Source organism: Adiantum capillus-veneris, chromosome 7, assembly GCF_014529385.1.
Source record: "Adiantum capillus-veneris isolate H3 chromosome 7, ASM1452938v2, whole genome shotgun sequence".
In the NCBI taxonomy this organism is placed as follows: domain Eukaryota; kingdom Viridiplantae; phylum Streptophyta; class Polypodiopsida; order Polypodiales; family Pteridaceae; genus Adiantum; species Adiantum capillus-veneris.
This window is the reverse complement of record NC_140937.1, coordinates 120,814,024-120,833,196: the sequence shown is the minus strand read 5'-3', so window position 1 is coordinate 120,833,196 and position 19,173 is coordinate 120,814,024. Positions and strand designations below refer to the sequence as shown.

Below are 19,173 nucleotides of genomic sequence, written 5' to 3'. Positions count from 1 at the left end.
CATGCTCTTACTCAGTGGCGGCACTACCTACTCGGAGCGGATTTTACTGTCTTTACAGACCATCAGAGTTTGCGCTACTTCTTGTCACAAAAGCAACTTTCGGAAAAGCAAATGCGGTGGACGAACATCTTGTCACAGTTTCACTTCCAGATTGTCCATGTTCAGGGATAGAAGAATGTGGTGGTAGACGCTTTGTCTCGGAAGCCGTTGGTTCTGGCTATTTCCGCGATACATCATAGGAGCTTCGAGGATATGGTCGATCAGTATGCCAGAGATGCAGATTTTGCAGATACTTTCACACGAATACGGGATGGGGAGACAGTAGATGGATACTCCCTTCGGGAAGGCTACTTGATGAAAAAGACGCGTTACATAGCCGTTGAGGGAAAAGGTTATGACTGAATGCCACTGTCCACCTTTTACGGGTCACCGCGGCATTGCTACCACCATGAAAGGGGTAGAGAGATACTTCTTTTGGCCGAGACTCAAAAAGGATGTGGAAGAGTTTGTGCGCAGTTGCTTAGTATGCTAGAAGGTCAAGTTTGACAGGTATAGGACACAGGGAGTGTTACAGCCTTTACCCATACCCACCCGCCCCTGGGAAAGTATTGCGATGGATTTCATTTTTGATCTCCCGAGGACACAGAGTGGTCACGATGGTATCTCGACTGTTATTGACAGATTTAGCAAACAGGCTCATTTTATTCCGGTGAAGAAAACAATCAAGCCGGATCACTTAGCGAAACTGTTTGTGGCCCAGATCTTCAGATTACATGGCATGCCTGAGACGATTGTCTCCGACAGAGACCCCAGATTTACGAGTTTGTTTTGGAAGGCAATTTGGGAGAACATTGGCACGCGGTTGCAGTTCTCGTCGTCGTTCCACCCGCAGACTGACGGGCAATCCGAGATTGCCAATTCAGTGGTTCTAGATTTATTAAAGTCTTATATCTCAGATCAGAAGATTCAATGGGAAAGATACTTACCTTTGGTGGAATTTGCCTACAATAACACGATACACTCTTCGACGGGGAAGGCGCCATTTGAGATTGTTGAAGGTGCTGCGGAGGTTCCACCCTTTCTGAGCACGAAAGATAAGATCTTTTAAGCGGATGAATATACGCGAGATTTGGATACGGCTTTTGCCAAGGTTCGCGAGACTTTGCAGAAGTCTCAAGAACGACAGAAAAAGGCAGCGGATCGCCATCGTCGCGACATGAAATTGAAGGAGGATGATTGGGTGCTCTTACGTTTTGAGAAGGCACGCCTACGAAAGAAAAAGGGAAAGGAGAGGCTTTTTTCCAAAGCTTAGTATGAGATACTACGGACCTTTCTAAATTACTGAAAAGCTAAATGATGTCTCCTTCCAATTGAAACTGCCAGATACTTGGAGGATTCACAATGCATTCCATGTGAGTCTCTTGAAACCTTTTAAAGGTGATGTGCCTAATGATGGGGAGCCTGATGAGCAACCCAAAGTGGAAGAAAACTCTAATTTGCAGTAAACCCTAATTTCTGGCTGAAACCCTAAATTCAGCAAACTCTAAAACTGCCGGCGCATGATGACATGGCAGCAGATACGGACTTCCGCTTTTTGCGGCGTGTTTTACGGCAGCCTGCTTTTTCTTCTCCATGCAATGAGAAAGAGAGAGAAAATGCTTTTTGCTTTGAGTTGGATTCTCTGAGAGAGAGGAGAGCAGTTGCTTTTGATTTTGAAGCTTTTTGGGGCTCTGCTTTTAGGCATCCCTTATAAACCTTTAAATACGTTGCTTGGGCCTTCACTTCTCATAGCATCTGGTCGCAGAGTCTGAGAGCAAACCCCGAGTCACTCTCTTGTACTTTGAACTGATTAATATAAAAAGAAATACCGAAAGGGGCGCCAGTCTTTGGGGCCAATATCTCTAGGCACGGAACTCCGCCGGGCCAGTGCAAATCTATTGTGATCTGTGAATTGTTTGAAGTGGTTATTTGGTGCTGTCACGATTGATTCTTGACTTGGAGTGTGCAAGTCTGTTACACTAAAAGCTTGTCTCATCTGTTCTTTTCCGTTGGCACGTGGTGCCCTCCCATTACAGGCTACACTATTTGTCTTGTAGATTTTCAAATTACATGGCATAACAAAATCTATAGTGTCAGATAGAGACCCCAGATTCACGAGCTTGGTTTGGAGAGCAATGTGGGAGAATATATGCACTCAGCTTGAATTCTATTCATCTCCTCATCCATAGACCGATAGGCAGTCGGAGATAGCCAACTCAATGGTTTTTGACTTGTTGACGTTTTACATCTCTGACAACAAGACTCGGTGGGATAAGTATTAGCCATTGGTGGAGTTTTCTTACAACAACTGTAACAAGGCTTGGACACTCCAAGCCAGAAATCAATAGCAACACACAAATAAAAACTTCGAGAGGGAGTCAACATGGCACGACCTAGTTCCGTGCCCAGAGGTATTGGCCCCAAAGTCTGGCACCCCTTTCGGTTTTCTTTATCATTAATCATTGCAAAGTACAACTCCCGAGGGACCTTTGCTCTTAGACTCTGCGTCCAGATCCTTTGTAGAGTGAGGCCCAAAGGGCTCTTATAAATAGTAAATGGGATGCCCAAAAACAAAGCCCCAAAAGAAATCGATTCAAAAGCACTTTCACCCAAAAGCTAGCACTGGAGATTCCCAAAACCAGCCAGCATAATTTCCGTGCAGCCTGCCATGTGGCACCTGCAACGCAAATCGCGGAAATTTCGTACGGCCCTGCCACGTCATCATCCGTACAATTTGCCACACTTCAGCATGTCAGTGCATTTTGCGGAAATCCCTTTTAGGGTTCAAGCTTCTGTCTTCTAGGGCTTTGGGCCCCATGGCCAGTGCTTCATAAGTTCTTCAAGTTAGTCCGTTCAATTTCTCTTGTCCACTTAGCACTTTCTCTGCCAATGGTCATGCCACATCATCAAATTGTGACAACAACATTGTTCACACGTCTACAGGGAAGGTGTGATTTTAGATTGTTGAGGGTGTCAGAAAGGTTCCACCGATTCTATGCACCAAGGACAAGGTTTTTGAAGAGATCAATAGACACACGATCTGGAGACTGCTTTTGTTAAGGTAAAGGAGAGTTTGGAGAAGTCAAGGCAGCAAGCAAGCATCCCCACAACTACTCTAGTTTGAAAAAGCAAGCCTTCGGCAAGGGTAAGAAGAGGCTATTACCAAAGCTTGGTATGTGATACTACGAGCCCTTCCAATTTCTTGAGACCTTTCAAAAGTGAGGGGCCAAAGGACAAGGAGCCAGATTAGCACCAAGAGCGGAAGAGACAAAAAGCTGAGTCCAGTTTGAAAAGGAAAGCCTACGAAAGAGGAAGGGTAAGAAGAGGTTGTTGCCAAAGCTTGGTATGTGATACTATGGGCCCTTCCCAGTTCTTAAGACTTTTCAAAGGTGAGGTGCCAAAGGACAAGGAGCCAGGAGTAGCACCAAGAGTGGAAGAGACAAAAGAGGTTTTCATTCCAGTACAGATCCTAGTGCACAAGGAAAGGAAAGTGAAGGGTAAGATGGTCCGCCAACATTTGGTCAAGTTCAGTTATTATCGAGCTCTTGGTGCAAAATGGACGTAGGAGGAGGACTTAACAGATTTTCCTTAGGTACTAGAGCTGTAGCTTGAGGCTTTTGGTTTAGCTCCAACTACAGGTTGAATCAGGTGCGGTACGTGCTGCACAAGAGGGGAGCTAGTCTAGTTTGGTCAAGTTCGGTTACTATCGAGCTCTTGGTGCAAAATGGACAGAGGAGGAGGACTCAGCAGATTCTCCTCATATACTAGAGCTGTACCTTAAGGCTTTTGGTTTAGCTAATTGCACGTCAAATCAACGGGTCGAATCAGGTGCGGTGTGTGTTGCACAAGAGGGGAGCCACTCTAGTCCTTTATCCTATAAGAAATGAATTCACAAATTTCTCTTTGAGATTTTAGGGGTACTAACAAATTGACAATATTCAGCAGATTGACTTTATGAAAAGATGTACATTGAAATGAGAATTTCTAAAAAGAACTTGTTACATGTCTCTCATGTGTGTATGTTTGAGTATGTGTCAAAAATATGAAATAGCTACAGTATTTTATCTGTTCACTGACGCGTAATGTGAATATGATAATAATGAGACTTAGTAGATCAAGACATCAGTGAAAAGATCAGCATGGTCTAGAAGTCATTGCTAAGTCAGTTACAATGATCATGATTCGTATATGAGATCTTGATGGGGATAATGATGTGAATCTAATGTGACTATTCATTGACTAATGTCTTTATGTACGTGCTAGAATCAATGTCTATTGAGCTAGTTTCTAGCCTTTGTCTATTTTGCTGGCGTAATTGAGGGCGAGTACTCTTCTTTCAAGGAAGGGTATATTACAAAGACTTGATAATGTGGCACTCCTTACTAAACTTACGAGGGCCCAAGACATTAAGACTGAAGATCACGACATAAAAACTGAAGGCTAAGATCAAATTTAAGTGAACTAATTACGAGGCAGTAGCTTCCAGACAGCAAATTTTGGCCAGCCTTTGGCGTGATCTTTTTGGGTCTCTATTTTTGGCTAGCAAAAGGCAATTGCAAAGCTATATATATATATATATATATATATATATATATATATATATATATATATATATATATATATATATATATATATATATATATTAACTTCAGTTTGTTGTAGTTTCTATTAGTGTGTTGGTATTGATTTCTTGCTCGGGTGCCCAATAATATTACATTTACTCTCTTTCTTCTTCTCCAAAACCCCACACCACTTACGAACACAAATTGATGAATACTCACTTTTGCTCATTCTTCCAAGGACCAAATTCCAATTTTGAACCCGCCCCTCACCTGTACATGAACAACATAAAACAAGCTACCCATATAAATTTCACCCATGCATAGTGATTCCTGGCACACACCACCTTCGTATACTTGTAGAAATATGTTTCATTTAAGTGTGGAGCTTCAAAATATCCCTTTGAGGTGAAGACTAAGAAACCCAGCACAATGCCTGTGTTACCTCTCTCTCTCTCTCTCTCTCTCTCTCTCTCTCTCTCTCTCTCTCTCAGAACTAGTATACTCGATTTCGCTCAATTGTTCTTACCATACAACAAAAGGCAAAAAGAAACAACCTATGTGTTACCTTTCCCCACACACACACACACACGCACAGAGAGCGATTTCGCTCAATTGTTCTTACCATACAACAAAAGGCAAAAAGAAACAACCTATGTGTTACCTTTCCCCACACACACACACACGCACAGAGAGAGAGAGAGAGAGAGAGAGAGAGAGAGAGAGAGAGAGAGAGAACCTGGAGAGAGCACTGCTAGCTAAGAACTCTTCCTTAGCAGCGTTCGATTGCAGCTGTCATTACTGTGGGCTGCGCATGCTTTCAAGGCAGCCATGCAAATCTACTTTTATTTTATTTATATTTTGAACGTTCTCGATTATACGAAGCGCAAAATAGTCAATTTTTATCTAGTCTATGTCTCTAAAAACACATCGAAACGCAGATGGGATTTACTAGTCTTGCTTGGTGGGTCTTGCTATACAATTTTGTTGCAGCAGCAAATGATTAATTATAACCATTGAATGCTCTATATGATGTCAAGTGGTAGGAAGGACAGAATTCCATTATGCTAACCAAGTCAGAAGCACATACATTTTGAAAATATTAGGCAGGACACAAATTAGTATGCTAGTGAGCAGCATATACATTTTGAAAATATTATATTGTTTATCATGGGAGGACACAAATTTAAGTGCGTCAACTGATAGAGAGTATAGTGATGATTTCAGAAAGAGTAAGTAGAGTTTGAAGGAGATTCGAAATGGATTTTAGCAAATGAAGATGGTGTTGATTCAATGTTGCAAGTATTTTAGCGATGAAGTAATCTACTAGATGTGAAATTTGGAAGTGGACTGTAATAGCAATAATGGATGAGAGCCATTGTCTTGAACAACATTACGTAAAGGAGTGTAATTGAAAGAAATAAAAGGATGTTAGTCTTAGCATAATAGAAACTTTTAATGAGGCATGTGCAACAATGGCAAACAAAATTTGGATCTTTTCTGTCTATTTCAAGAACGTGTATTTCTTGCACTAAGGGGGATGAGCTCGCTAAACATTATATATGACTAAAGTGCTATTATATCTACTGATGAATTGCTTTTTCTAGTATACGTGCTACATGTAAATTCCCGCAAACAAAAAGTATTTCAAAAAAAAAATAAATCGAATGGTTGGTAGCGTAGAACATCGCCCCGCATCTTGAAGGTGGATGTCAAGTATGTTCCACCATTCTTCTTTTGTAGTTATTCGTGACGCCTATGTAGTTGCGTCCATTTTGGCGGCATGTGATGGAGTAGGTAGTGTATTCGATATCCACTGTCTTTTGTTGGCTGGATTTTCTTGTTCGAGTAGCAAAAGCTAGCTCTTGCTGTCCTGTTATGCACAGTAAGAACAGGGGTAGTTTTGGATTGAATGCTAAATTTCAAGAATTGTGGAGTATATATTTGAAATATTTTATCGAAATTGTCTAAAGCTGATCTGAACTATAGGCCCGGGGTCTTCACTAAGGATTACCGTATGGTGTCACGTGAGTGTACAATAGGGGGGATTTATGAGGCCAAAAAGGTAGATTTTACAAAGGAGGGTACCGTATATAGGGGGTAAAATGGCAATTTTGGTGCACGCAGGTAACGTCTTCCTAGTATTTCTAGTGAATCCCTCGGGACTATAGGCTGCTGGTTGTCGACGTTGATAAAGGCGTATGGATCAAAACTTCCAAATCGAGTTCTATTAACATCCTTGCCATGTTGCCATGTGAGCTTTTTATCTTTGATCGATGGTGCTTCATCGTTGCAGTGTTTCTTGAAGTTTTTTAGGATCTCGCTTGCATCACTATTTGTTGTGTCTAACAGATCCTCGAGGGCAACATCGTAGAGAACATAGGGTTTTATGGTGTCTTTGTGTAAAGTAAACAATTAGTGTCCTCAACAGTCATGAGATCCTCGGGCACGTCAATTTCTATATTTAGTTTGTTCATGATCTCTTTGATCAGACCTGAAAAGAATAAAGAAATATTTTAGCATGTTTGTTGTAGATAGTAAAGCACTGCTAGGAAAATAATCACAATATGTGTATAGAACGAACCTCTTACTCTTTTAATGCCCATGCTTTTGTGTGGTTGTGTTTCTCTACGAATATGTCTATGAATGATCGCATTTTCAAAAAAATTGCAAAACCCTTAATGTAAGTGTCTATGCGGCAACCTACCATGTTAAGCTCGAGATGTTAAGTAGCTGCATTTGCTTCTTTGTTGGATAATCTCGTGGTTGAACCCCTGGGCTGTTTCCTTGAGGCAATGTTTTTCTTGAAAAGGTCAACAAATCTCTGCAAGGGTGTCCAAATATTATTAGTATGTACATTTGTATGCATTGAAGGAGCATCCTGCGTCATCATGTTCTATACACTAGTATACTTCGAGTTGCTCATTTTGTTTTGTTGATGTGAGCACTATCTGCAATGGTGGCTTGAGTAGATTGTAGTGAGAAATCAATAGTAGGAGGGTGTGAAAATTTGAAAATGTGGTCAAAACAATAGAGACAAAAAATCGATACAGAATAGGGTTAGAGAGAGATGGGTTACATTTTATATGCCCGTCTCATAAAACTTATACATATAAAACACTATTATCTACCATAATCACGAATAATGTTCAAATACTTGAATAATTTGCTTTTGATCGAAAGTAGTTGTAAAATAGACGTCGTTGATTTTGATCTTAAATGTGACTACCTCTTGCATTGTGAGATTCAGAGAGACTACCACCAGGATAGACCAGACAGCTTTAATATGATCACCACAAGTCAGAGAAATATTCCGATATAATCTTTTGCTTAGATTTCATGAGTGTTAACTTGTTTTTGTGTGTTGTGGCAGACTCATGTGGTGTATCAATTCCTGTCTCACCACAAAGTTGGCTTGCAGACTATAGGCCACTTCATGGTGTGTAGCCATACAGCTCACTCCATAAGTGAGTAGATTTTAGTATCTCTTAATTCTCATGGTGCCCAGCCATATGGCTCACTCTAGGGAGGGGTTTTAGGACAAACTTATATTCTCACTAGTGTCGTGTAGTAGTTTATATGTCACCATAGAGCTTAGTTATAATTTAGTGGTCCACTTGTGGAGTGCAATAGGCATGATGCTACACCTCTCACTTCAAAGTGACCTATAGGGTTCACAGTTTCAGATCAAGACACATCATTGTTTGTACTACATAGAAACACGAGGGTGACGCTCGTCAAATAGGGAGTGGAAAGATACATACTTAACAAAACGCCAATAACCCAACACCTACATGCAAACGCCCTATAGTTCTACTTCTCAAAGAGTCAAAGACACTCATTGAATAAGCGAGCCAGGGACAAGATCTTGCAAGCCAAGGAGAGACATCTGGAATGCTACACGGACAAATCCTTGAGCTTGAGATAGAGTTGTGGATGCCCAAGAAAAGCTTGAACGATATGTTTCCTTGTATGGACCTCTACCAGATGAGGTTGGTCCTTCGCAACAAGGACCTGCATACCAGTCTTCTGAGCTCAAAAGTTCTAAGTTTCAAATAGATGACCTACTAGACAAATTGGCACAATCATTGACTTAAGTCACCCCTTGACTTCAACCTATTTATAATCTCAAGAAGACAATGTTTTGTATCATTCTTTTTGTAATCTTAGAACTATATTTTTCCCTCTCATCTATCCCCATTTGTATTCTTGGAAAGACATTGTATTATATTAAACTATAATTGTAATCTTATTACAAAATTGTTTGTAAAACTTGAGAGAGAGAGAGAGAGAGAGAGAGGTGAACATCAAGTAGCATAGCATTGTATTTCATCGTGCACTGTTATCAAAATGAGAAAATGTTACAAAGCTTAAGTCACAAATCATTGTCGGCGTCAAACACACCAACCATATCTTCTACTTCATCCATATCTGAGCATTCTGAGGCTATCTTCCATTCCATATCATCGTCGTTGTCAACTTCTGTGCGATAGCTTCATGGGTTTGGAAGACACCATAGTGCTTTTGTGATGCTCTCATTGCAAGGTTTTGGGGCTTATATATAAGTCTCATATTGCAGAAAACATACACCAAATCAGCAACCCGTTTAGGATAAAGCCGGTTTTGTTTTTTTGGTATGCATAAAGTTGAATGCTAACGAGTTTCTATCGTAGCTTCCACTTGATGTAGCAATTGATAAAACCCTTACTGCAATGTGTTGCAGCTCCGCCTTCTTCTTGCTATACTCCTTCCACCATAGAGGTGGACTTGTTTTGGCAATGGCATCTATATGCCATGGATCTTGAAATGTACCAATTCTGTTAGCATAATCAACTCACTGATGAAAAGCTACTCTCTTATCATCATGTCCCAAGAGTTGGGAGCATATTGTTTTGAAGTCGGTCGTGACTTCTTTATCGGCTGACTGTTGATGCATTTGGAATTTAGGATCCAATACAAATGACACACCATGAAATGATGTATGCAATTGTACCCATCGCTTGTTGACAGTTGTGATTATGGAAACTTTGTCCTTTGCACCAAAGCCAACATGCTCTCTTACCTTGCATAAAGCCTCTAACATATACCAATAAGTTTTGCCAAAGTTAAAAGAGTCTTTATCAACAACTCGAAGAAAATCTAACATGAATATATTTTGGCTAGGTCGTACACTCCAGCACATTTTCAGGGACTTTAAACAAATGCTCTTTGATTCTAGTCCCATTACCACTGAACTCGTGGACACATGATTTGCATTTCAATCGAGATGTATTATTTCTAGAATGCAACTTGTGCACATAACTCCACTCGTGTCCTTTCACCATGTTGCAGAAGGATAATCTACTCGTAGCAACAAATTTAACTATCAATTTTGAGGTCAAAAATAATTTAAGCATCAAAAACCACAAGCAATGTTCTATCTATCAATCTAATGATCAAAATCTATCTACATTATCAATTAGATTCATTGTCATAATAATCAATATCTAATTCTTCTAAATGATTTTCTCATGTTAAACTGATCATTTAATATGGGGAAGGCCAGGGGAGAAAAAGCTAGAATATTGGTTAAGCTAGCAGACCGGCCACAGTAGGGATCCAAAGGAGGGAAAATAGGGATCCAAAGGGGGGGCCATCTGCAAAAGAGCCATGTGCAACAATGGGCTAAAAAGACCCTAAGGTTCAGCCCATTAAGACTTCCAAAATGCTAAGGTTCTAAAATTCAAAGGTTGTGTCCAAAGGTCAACCCTAGGGAAAATTGGATGCTTTGTGTGTGCCCAAAAAGTCTTTGCACATCCCTACATGGGAGGGGGCGAGCCCTAAAGGTAGGGGATGAGAGAGAAAGCCACACACACACACACACACACAGAGGCTCCCTTTACACAAAGGGAATGAGGGACACATGTCAGCTCCCTAGGCCAGATGCCCACAAGGTGTGCCCAATTTCTATTGGATGACCCTTGAAGTGGACCAATGAGAATTAAGCTAGAGTAAATCTAGTTTAATTAATTTAAAAACATTTAATAAAAGAAACCAATGAGAATTAAGTCTCCTAGAAGACTATTGGGCAGTCTCCCAAGGGGTCCAATGAGCATTCAGGAGCCCCATGGCTTGCCTGATTCCTATTGGCCAGGAGGCAAAGGGGTCCAATGAGAGTTTAGTTTAATTATTTAATTACCTAAAGCTCTCACAAAAGGGGAAAGGGGGACACATGTCAGAAGGCTATCACTTATGCTGTTTAATTGTAATTGGCTTGACTTGGGGAGGGCCAATTAGGCTTCAGCAAGAGCAATTAGCAAGAGGGCTCGCCCAAGAGAGAGAGGGGGCTGATTTTTGCAAGGCATTAACACACACACACACACAAGCTCATGTGTGAAGAAAGAATACTCTATCTCCTCCCAAGCTTTAATGGAGAGCTCATCACCTACTCCAAGCTTGTGAGATAGAAGCCTACATCAACACTCTCTTGGCATGTGGATGCAAATCCAACCAAGAGCCAAGCTACGATGCATGTTCATCTTCTCTACCAAGCTAATTACTAAGCTAAGCTATGCTAATATGAGTGATTATGTGAGGAGATGTACATCTTTCTCGTAAGATACTCCTTCTTCCTCTCAATCTACTCTCATACCCTGCTAGCTCTCACCATCTTCGAAGGTGTGTGAGGTCTTGGGTCTGAGAACGGGGATAATTCAAGTTGTGTTTGATTAAGTGTTTTGCTTAGTGCATGAAGCTTCCATCTTCATTGCACTAGCTAGTCTTGAAGGAATACAAAGAATTGTATTGTACAATGTCTCTCTTGATGGGAGAAACCATAATACAAAGCCTTTTGGAGGGGGGACCCACTCCATGCAAATCCGGTCCTCAACTGTTGTCAATAGCTTAATTTCTCTCTCTTTTGAAAGTATTGTTGATGCTATCTAACAAGGTGTTATGCTTTTTGTTGCTCTCTCCACCCAAGCACTCTTGTAATTCTCATTAGGAATCTATTCTAATGAAATGCCCACTATGTTCATGCTAATTTCCGCTACACATAAGTTATTAGGCCATTAAATGTTACATTGGTATGAGAGCTCAAGGTTTCTCTTTTCTTACTCAAGAAGGGAGGTCCTCAAGCTAGCTACAAATGGTTGGTATTATTAATCGCCTGTGAGTAAGTAGAATAGGGATTTTTCAGCCTTGCAGTGCGCCTGCCTTCGTGCAGTTAACGGGGCATCACCGTCGAGAGCTATGGTCTTAATAGTGGAGTCCTACGGGGCTTGCCTACGGCTTAACCACTATTGAGCTATTAGAAGCTTGACAGGAGCCGGTGCTGTTTTGGTGTCGAAAGACCCTCTCTTCTATTCCTTGCAATTAATGGTATTCGAGCCGCGGGTACAGTAGCTTGAGTGCTTTTTCTAAAGGGGTAAAGAGGAGTAGCAACTAGGGCTTGAAGTGCCAAAGTACACCTAAAAAGTTTACACCTAAAAGTTGTTAGAATGGCTGACAATAGTAAAGAGAGTGAAATTAATGTTGATAACTTTGATTTTGCTCATGAGCAAGCTACTAATGATGCTTCAATGCTTGTTAACTATCTTGTTTCTAGGCTTCAACAAGCCATGGGCAATCCATCTCTCCAAAGTGAAGTGCGATGGCAGCTTTGTGCTCATGGGATTCTCCAAGCTCATCACCATGACGAGAGAACACCTAGGAAGCCTCCTTGTGAGACTACCAAAAGAGGTCTCTCTCCGATTCGGGAAGAAGAACAGAATCCATATGAAGGGCTCAAGAATTTACTTCTTGATGATGCATCTCCTTCCCAAAGGAGAACTCAAGAGCCTCCACCGAAGGAACGAGAAAGAAGCGAGTCTCCCGCCACCTCGGCGGAGATGGCTCCACGAAGATGGCGGGCTAAACGCTCTCCATCACCACCAAAGCGGAGAAGACCATCACATTCTTCTCCCCACCACAATTCAAAGAGGGATGATAAAAAGCAAGAGAAGAAAAAGGCGAGAAAGAGGACACCCTCTTCTCCATCTTCTTCATCCTCTTCCTCTTATGAAAACTATGGTGAAGATGACAAAGATCAAGACAAGAAAAAGGCGAGAAAGAGGTCACCCTCTTCTCCACCTTCTTCAAATTCTTCACCCTGTGAAGAAAGTGATGGTGCAACCTTTGAACCATCAAAAAGAAGAGGCCATAGGAAATCCTATGCCGCATGGAAGAGGTCGTCCAAGTTGAAGAAATCAAAGAGGGAGGAAGAGCATCTCTTTCCTTACCTATGATGGTACCTTTGGTGCTACGGACAAAGTCTTGGCCTTTATCCAGCAATTCGATGCGGCGTTTGGAGATGAGGGCTTCACGGAGTCCTCTAAGCTACGCCATGTAGCTATGCACTTTCAAAAGTCCGCCAGACAATGGTGGTCTAGCCTACGAGCCAACGGTGAAGCTCCACGAACATGGAAAGCTTTAGGAGCTTTCATTATGAAGCAGTTTTTGGCCACCAATGCCAAAGACAAAGTACTCACCGAATGGCGAAGCTTAAAGCTCTCTCCCAATGAATCCATCCACAAATATGTAGACAAGTTTTGGGACCTACAACTCAAAGCCACTGTCTTCAAAAGGTTGGATTTTGGAGAGCAAAAGCAACAATTTTGTGCGGGCTTAACCGAAGAAATGGCGGAGTATGTCAACTCCCAAAGACCACGTACCATATCGGCGGTAATACACCACACTATGGTCGCCTCTCGAATCAATTTCCAAACGGGGGCAAAAGAAATAATAAGCCCCCGGAAAACAAGGGTTCCAATGAGCCTAAGGGGAAGGACAATGTCCAAAAGTCTCCTAAGGGCAACTCCAACAAAGCTAAAGAGAAGGGAGTTTACAAAGGTAAGAATAAACTCTCTCCTGAAGAGCTTGAGCGTTATCGTAAGGATAACCGGTGTTTCAAGTGCGGCGAACAAGGGCATGCGTACCGCGCTTGTCCCCAAAAGAACAACCGCCAAGATCCTCCTAGAGCTTCCTTGGTTGAAATCCGAGAGGAGGAGACTCACCAAACTCACCACAAAGGATCTCCTCTATGCCATGCTTGGGGAAAGGTAAGAGAACATGATTCTTTTATTCTCTTTGACCCTGGTTCTACTCACAATTTTATATCTATGGAGTTAGCCACCAAGCTAGGCATACAATCCTACGAGATGGGAGATGTCCTACCCGCAGACAGTGCCTTCAAGGGGCAAGAATCTTTAGTCACTCCCTTAATTGGGAAATTGAGGCTTCATGTCCAAGGCTATGTGGACAAAGAGGACTTCTTTATCTCTCCTCTCAAGCATGAGGATGTAATCCTAGGGGCACCATGGTTTGACCGCCTGGCTGCCGATGTTAAATTTCCTGAAAGGAGAATCTCCTTTAAGTTCAGGGAAAAAGACATGTATATAGATGCTAAGGAAATGGGTAACACCATCCCCATTGTACATACACCAGCTTTCAACAAGTCAATAAAGAGCTCTATTTTCGTGTACATGATTTTTGTTAAAGACTCTCAAAATGAACCTAATGCTTTAGCAAAAGAAAATAAAAGCAACCAAAAGGAATTAGAGTTATCCAATTTTCTCAAGGGGTTTCAAGATGTTTTTATTGACGACATCCCTTGTGAGCTACCTCCTAAACGAGGTAATGATGACCATGCAATTGAACTTCTTCCAGGAAGTTCACCACCCAATAAACCTCCTTATAGAGTTTCTCAAGCTCAACAAGAGGAGATTATGCGGCAAGTGCATGAGTTAGTTGAGAAGGGTATGGTTAGGCCAAGCTCATCTCCATTTTGCTCACCTGTGCTATTAGTGCAAAAGAAAGACGGCACATTCGTATGTGTGTCGACTATAGAGCACTAAATAGGATCACTATCAAGAATAGGTTTCCCGTTCCACGGGTAGAAGACCTATTTGATAAGCTACAAGGATTGACCTACTTCAGTAGGGTTGACCTAAAAAGTGGCTATCATCAAATAAGGATAGTTGATCAAGACATTGTAAAGACCGCATTTCGTACTACATTTGGTCTTTACGAATACATTGTCATGCCTTTTGGCTTGACCAATGCACCAGCCACATTCAACCGCTTGATGGAGAAGCGATTCAGGCCTCATCGAACCTTCACTGGAGTGTTCTTTGATGATATTATCATCTACTCTAATTCAGTGGAGGAACACAAGCAACACTTCCAGGTAATATTTCAAGTTTTAAGAGAGAATAAACTTTATGTTAATCGAAAGAAAAGTGAATTTTTCTTGCAAGAGATTCAGTATTTAGGTCACATTATCTCTCAAGATGGCATCCAAATGGATCCATCCAAGTTAGAGGTAATAAAAGGATGGCCTAAACCAAAGAATCTTCATGAACTAAGAAGCTTCATAGGTATGTGTGCATACTATAGACGCTTCATAGAAAAGTTCTCACAAATTGCGGGACCATTACATGACCTAACAAAAAAAAGCGTTAAGTATACATGGTCTGCTAAGGAGAACAATGCTTTCGAAAAGCTGAAAGAAAAGCTTATCTCTCAACCTGTGCTTACACTACCGGATCTCTCAAAACCATTTGAGGTCCAATGCGATGCTTGTGGTGATTGCCTTGGAGCTGTTTTGCTCCAAGAAGGGCACGCCATAGGCTATGAGAGTCGAAGGCTCGACCCTGTTGAGCAAGATCTAGGCATAAACGAAAAGGAACTCCTTGCAGTTCTACATGCCTTAGACTCATGGAAGCACTATTTATTGGGGACTCCTTTCATTCTGCGAACGGATCACCAAAGTCTTAAGTACTTCATGACACAGACCAAGCTCTCCGACAAACAAATGAGGTGGGCAAATTTCCTTTCGCAATTTCATTTTCATATTGCTCACATTGCTGGCAAGCATAATCAAGTAGCTGATGCACTCTCAAGACGGCCGAGAGTGAATGCGGTTTCCATAGCAACTCACAATGATCTATCTTCAATGATAGATGAGTATGCTATTGATCCCGATTTTAGAGATGTGATTTCAGCCCTTGCATTAGGGAAGAAAGAAGAACCATTTACTTTACAAGATGGTTATCTTCTCTATGGCAATAGACTATGCGTTACTAACTCACTACGTGAGAAAGTAATGTATGAATCTCATGCTCCACCTTATGCGGGGCATAGAGGGATTCAGTCTACCTTAAAGGGAATTGAAACATATTTCTATTGGCCTACCATGAAAGTGAGCATACAAGAGTATGTTTACAAATGTGTGGTATGACAAAAGACAAAAGTTGATAGAGGGAAGCAACCTGGATTGCTTCAACCCTTGCCAATCCCTAATTCACCATGGGAGAGCATATCCATGGATTTTATCTTTGGATTGCCTAAGTCTATCCATGGGAATACGGGAATATGGACGATAGTAGACAGGTTCAGTAAACAAGCTCATTTTATACCTGTCAAAAAGACTATCAAAGCCCATCAAATGGCAACCCTCTTCATTTCACAAATTTTCAAATACCATGGCTTGCCAATGTCCATAGTGTCGGATAGAGATCCTAGAATGACCAGTAATTTCTGGAAGGGTCTCTTTGAGAATTTAGGAACAAGGCTAAACTTCTCTTTGGCCTATCATCCACAAACTGATGGCCAAAGTGAAATAGCTAACCTAACCATTCTCGATCTACTAAAAGCCTATGTAACGGAAGTAGCTAGATCAAAGATCCCAATGGGAGAAGTACTTACCCTTAGTGGAGTATGCTTACAATAACACTGTACATACTTCCACGGGAAAAGCACCTTTCGAGGTAATTGAGGGAAGATCAAAAAGTCCCTTGCTACTTAAGGTACATGGGAAGATCTTCGCTGCAGATGAGTATAGCCGAGACCTACAAGAATCTTTCCAAAAGATTAAGGATGCTATCTCTATCTCACAGCAAAGGCAAAAGGCTGCTGCTGACAAGCACAGAAGAGCCCAAGCCTTTAAAGAAAACGATTGGGTCTTGTTAAAGTTTCCCAAGGCTCGATTAAGGCACACGACGGGCAAGAATCCTACGGGCCACCAAAAGTACTATGCTAAACTAGCAAAAAGGTACTATGGTCCCTTCCAGATTCTTAGGCCAATCAATGACATGGCCTATCAACTTAAGTTGCCCAATCATTTGCTAATACACAATACTTTTCATGTGAGCCTATTAAAGCCTTACAAAGGAGAGCCACCTCAAGCACCAACTATTGAAGACCCACCGGAGATCGAGGACCAAGAGGAGGTGTTGCAGCCCGAGTCCATTCTCCGACATGAAGACAAGGTATTAAGAGGCGGTAAGACTATCTGACGATATCTTATTAAGTTTAAGAATTATCCTTTTGAAGATGCTAGATGGATGCAAGGCATACAATTAAAGGATAACCTAAACCTTGTCAATGCTTACAATGCTTCCCAAGAGTAAGCAAATGTACAAAATGTTAAAAATGAACAAAATTTTTGTCTTATAAGACTCTCTCTTTTTTTATTTGTGCACAAAAATGAAGTAGTATGCATGCTTAGATCAAGTTTGCGGAGACGACGTCTCCCAAACACCAAGTAGAGCTTGTCACTCTACTATGGAAGACTGATAGGACTGATGTGCAGACATGCTTGCGGCAGCCTCAGGCTCTCAAGCGCCAAACGGACTAGTCATCCATTATGGAATGATGTCGTAGGGTAACATAGGGATCCTCTACCCGCTAAGAAAAGGACTCATGAACATGCTTTATCTTCTCTACACCATAGTCGAGGACGACTATGATTTCAAGAGAGAGGTAATGTCATAATAATCAATATCTAATTCTCCTAAATGATTTTCTCATATTAAACTGATCATTTAATGTGGGGAAGGCCAGGGGAGAAAAAGCTAGAACATTGGTTAAGCTAGCAGCCCGGCCATAGTAGGGATCCAAAGGAGGGAAAATAGGGATCCAAAGGGGGGGGCATCTGCAAAAGAGCCATGTGCAACAATGGGCTAAAAAGACCCTAAGGTTCAGCCCATTAAGACTTCCAAAATGCTAAGGTTCCAAAATTCAAAGGTTGTGTCCAAAGGTCAACCCTAGGGAAAATTGGATGCTTTGTGTGTGCCCTAAAAGTCTTTGCACATCCCTACATGGGAGGGGGCGAGCCTTAAAGGTAGGGGATGAGAGAGAAAGCCACACACACACACACAGGCTCCCTTTACACAAAGGGAATAAGGGACACATGTCAGCTCCCTAGGCCAGATGCCCACAAGGTGTGCCCAATTTCTATTGGATGACCCTTGAAGTGGACCAATGAGAATTAAGCTAGAGTAAATCTAGTTTAATTACTTTAAAAACATTTAATAAAAGAAACCAATGAGAATTAAGTCTCCTAGAAGACTATTGGGCAGTCTCCCAAAGGGTCCAATGAGCATTCAGGAGCCCCATGGCTTGCCTGATTCCTATTGGCCAGGAGGCAAAGGGGTCCAATGAGAGTTTAGTTTAATTATTTAATTACCTAAAGCTCTCACAAAAGGGGAAAGGGGGACACATGTCAGAAGGCTATCACTTATGCTGTTTAATTGTAATTGGCTTGACTTGGGGAGGGCCAATTAGGCTTCAGCAAGAGAAATTAGCAAGAGGGCTCGCCCAAGAGAGAGAGGGGGCTGACTTTTGCAAGGCATTAACACACACACACACACAAGCTCATGTGTGAAGAAAGAATACTCTATCTCCTCCCAAGCTTTAATGGAGAGCTCATCACCTACTCCAAGCTTGTGAGATAGAAGCCTACATCAACACTCTCTTGGCATGTGGATGCAAATCCAACCAAGAGCCAAGCTACAATGCATGCTCATCTTCTCTACCAAGCTAATTACTAAGCTAAGCTATGCTAATATGAGTGATTATGTGAGGAGATGTACATCTTTCTCGTAAGATACTCCTTCCTCTCAATCTACTCTCATACCCTGCTAGCTCTCACCATCTTCGAAGGTGTGTGAGGTCTTGGGTCTGAGAACGGGGATAATTCAAGTTGTGTTTGATTAAGTGTTTTGCTTAGTGCATGAAGCTTCCATCTTCATTGCACTAGCTAGTCTTGAAGGAATACAAAGAATTGTATTGTACAATGTCTCTCTTGATGGGAGAAACCATAATACAAAGCCTTTTGGAGGGGGGACCGGCTCCATGCAAATCTGGTCCTCAACTGTTGTCAATAGTTTAATTTCTCTCTCTTTTGAAAGTATTGTTGATGCTATCTAACAAGGTGTTATGCTTTTTGTTGCTCTCTCCACCCAAGCACTCTTGTAATTCCCATTAGGAATCTATTCTAATGAAATGCCCACTATGTTCATGCTAATTTCCGCTACACATAAGTTATTAGGCCATTAAATGTTACATTCACAATCTATCTGCCAATCTCATGGTTACAATCAATTTACAATAAGCAATGATGGTCTATCATTCTCTATGTAACAACTCATGACAAGCAATCCACATCCTTCTAAACAAAATAGGACATAATGATGTTAAACAAAACATTTCAATCATATTGTGTTCTTGTCCTACTACATCGGTTTATCTAAAGTGCAAGCTTTTGGCTTTCACA

At 41.5% G+C, this 19,173-nt stretch overlaps 1 pseudogene across 1 annotated transcript in view; it reads right to left on the bottom strand.

Moving 5' to 3' along the window:
* The window catches only part of LOC147454527 (uncharacterized), a 41,603-nt pseudogene extending 36,134 nt beyond the window's left edge, over positions 1 to 5,469 (bottom strand). The window contains exons 1-2 of the transcript XR_015188777.1: positions 5,338 to 5,469; positions 4,821 to 4,871 (exon numbers count right to left, since the gene is read on the bottom strand). The product of XR_015188777.1 is annotated as an uncharacterized LOC147454527 (transcript). The remainder of the gene's footprint in view (positions 1 to 4,820; positions 4,872 to 5,337) is intronic.
* Between the last annotated feature and the right edge of the window lie 13,704 nt (positions 5,470 to 19,173).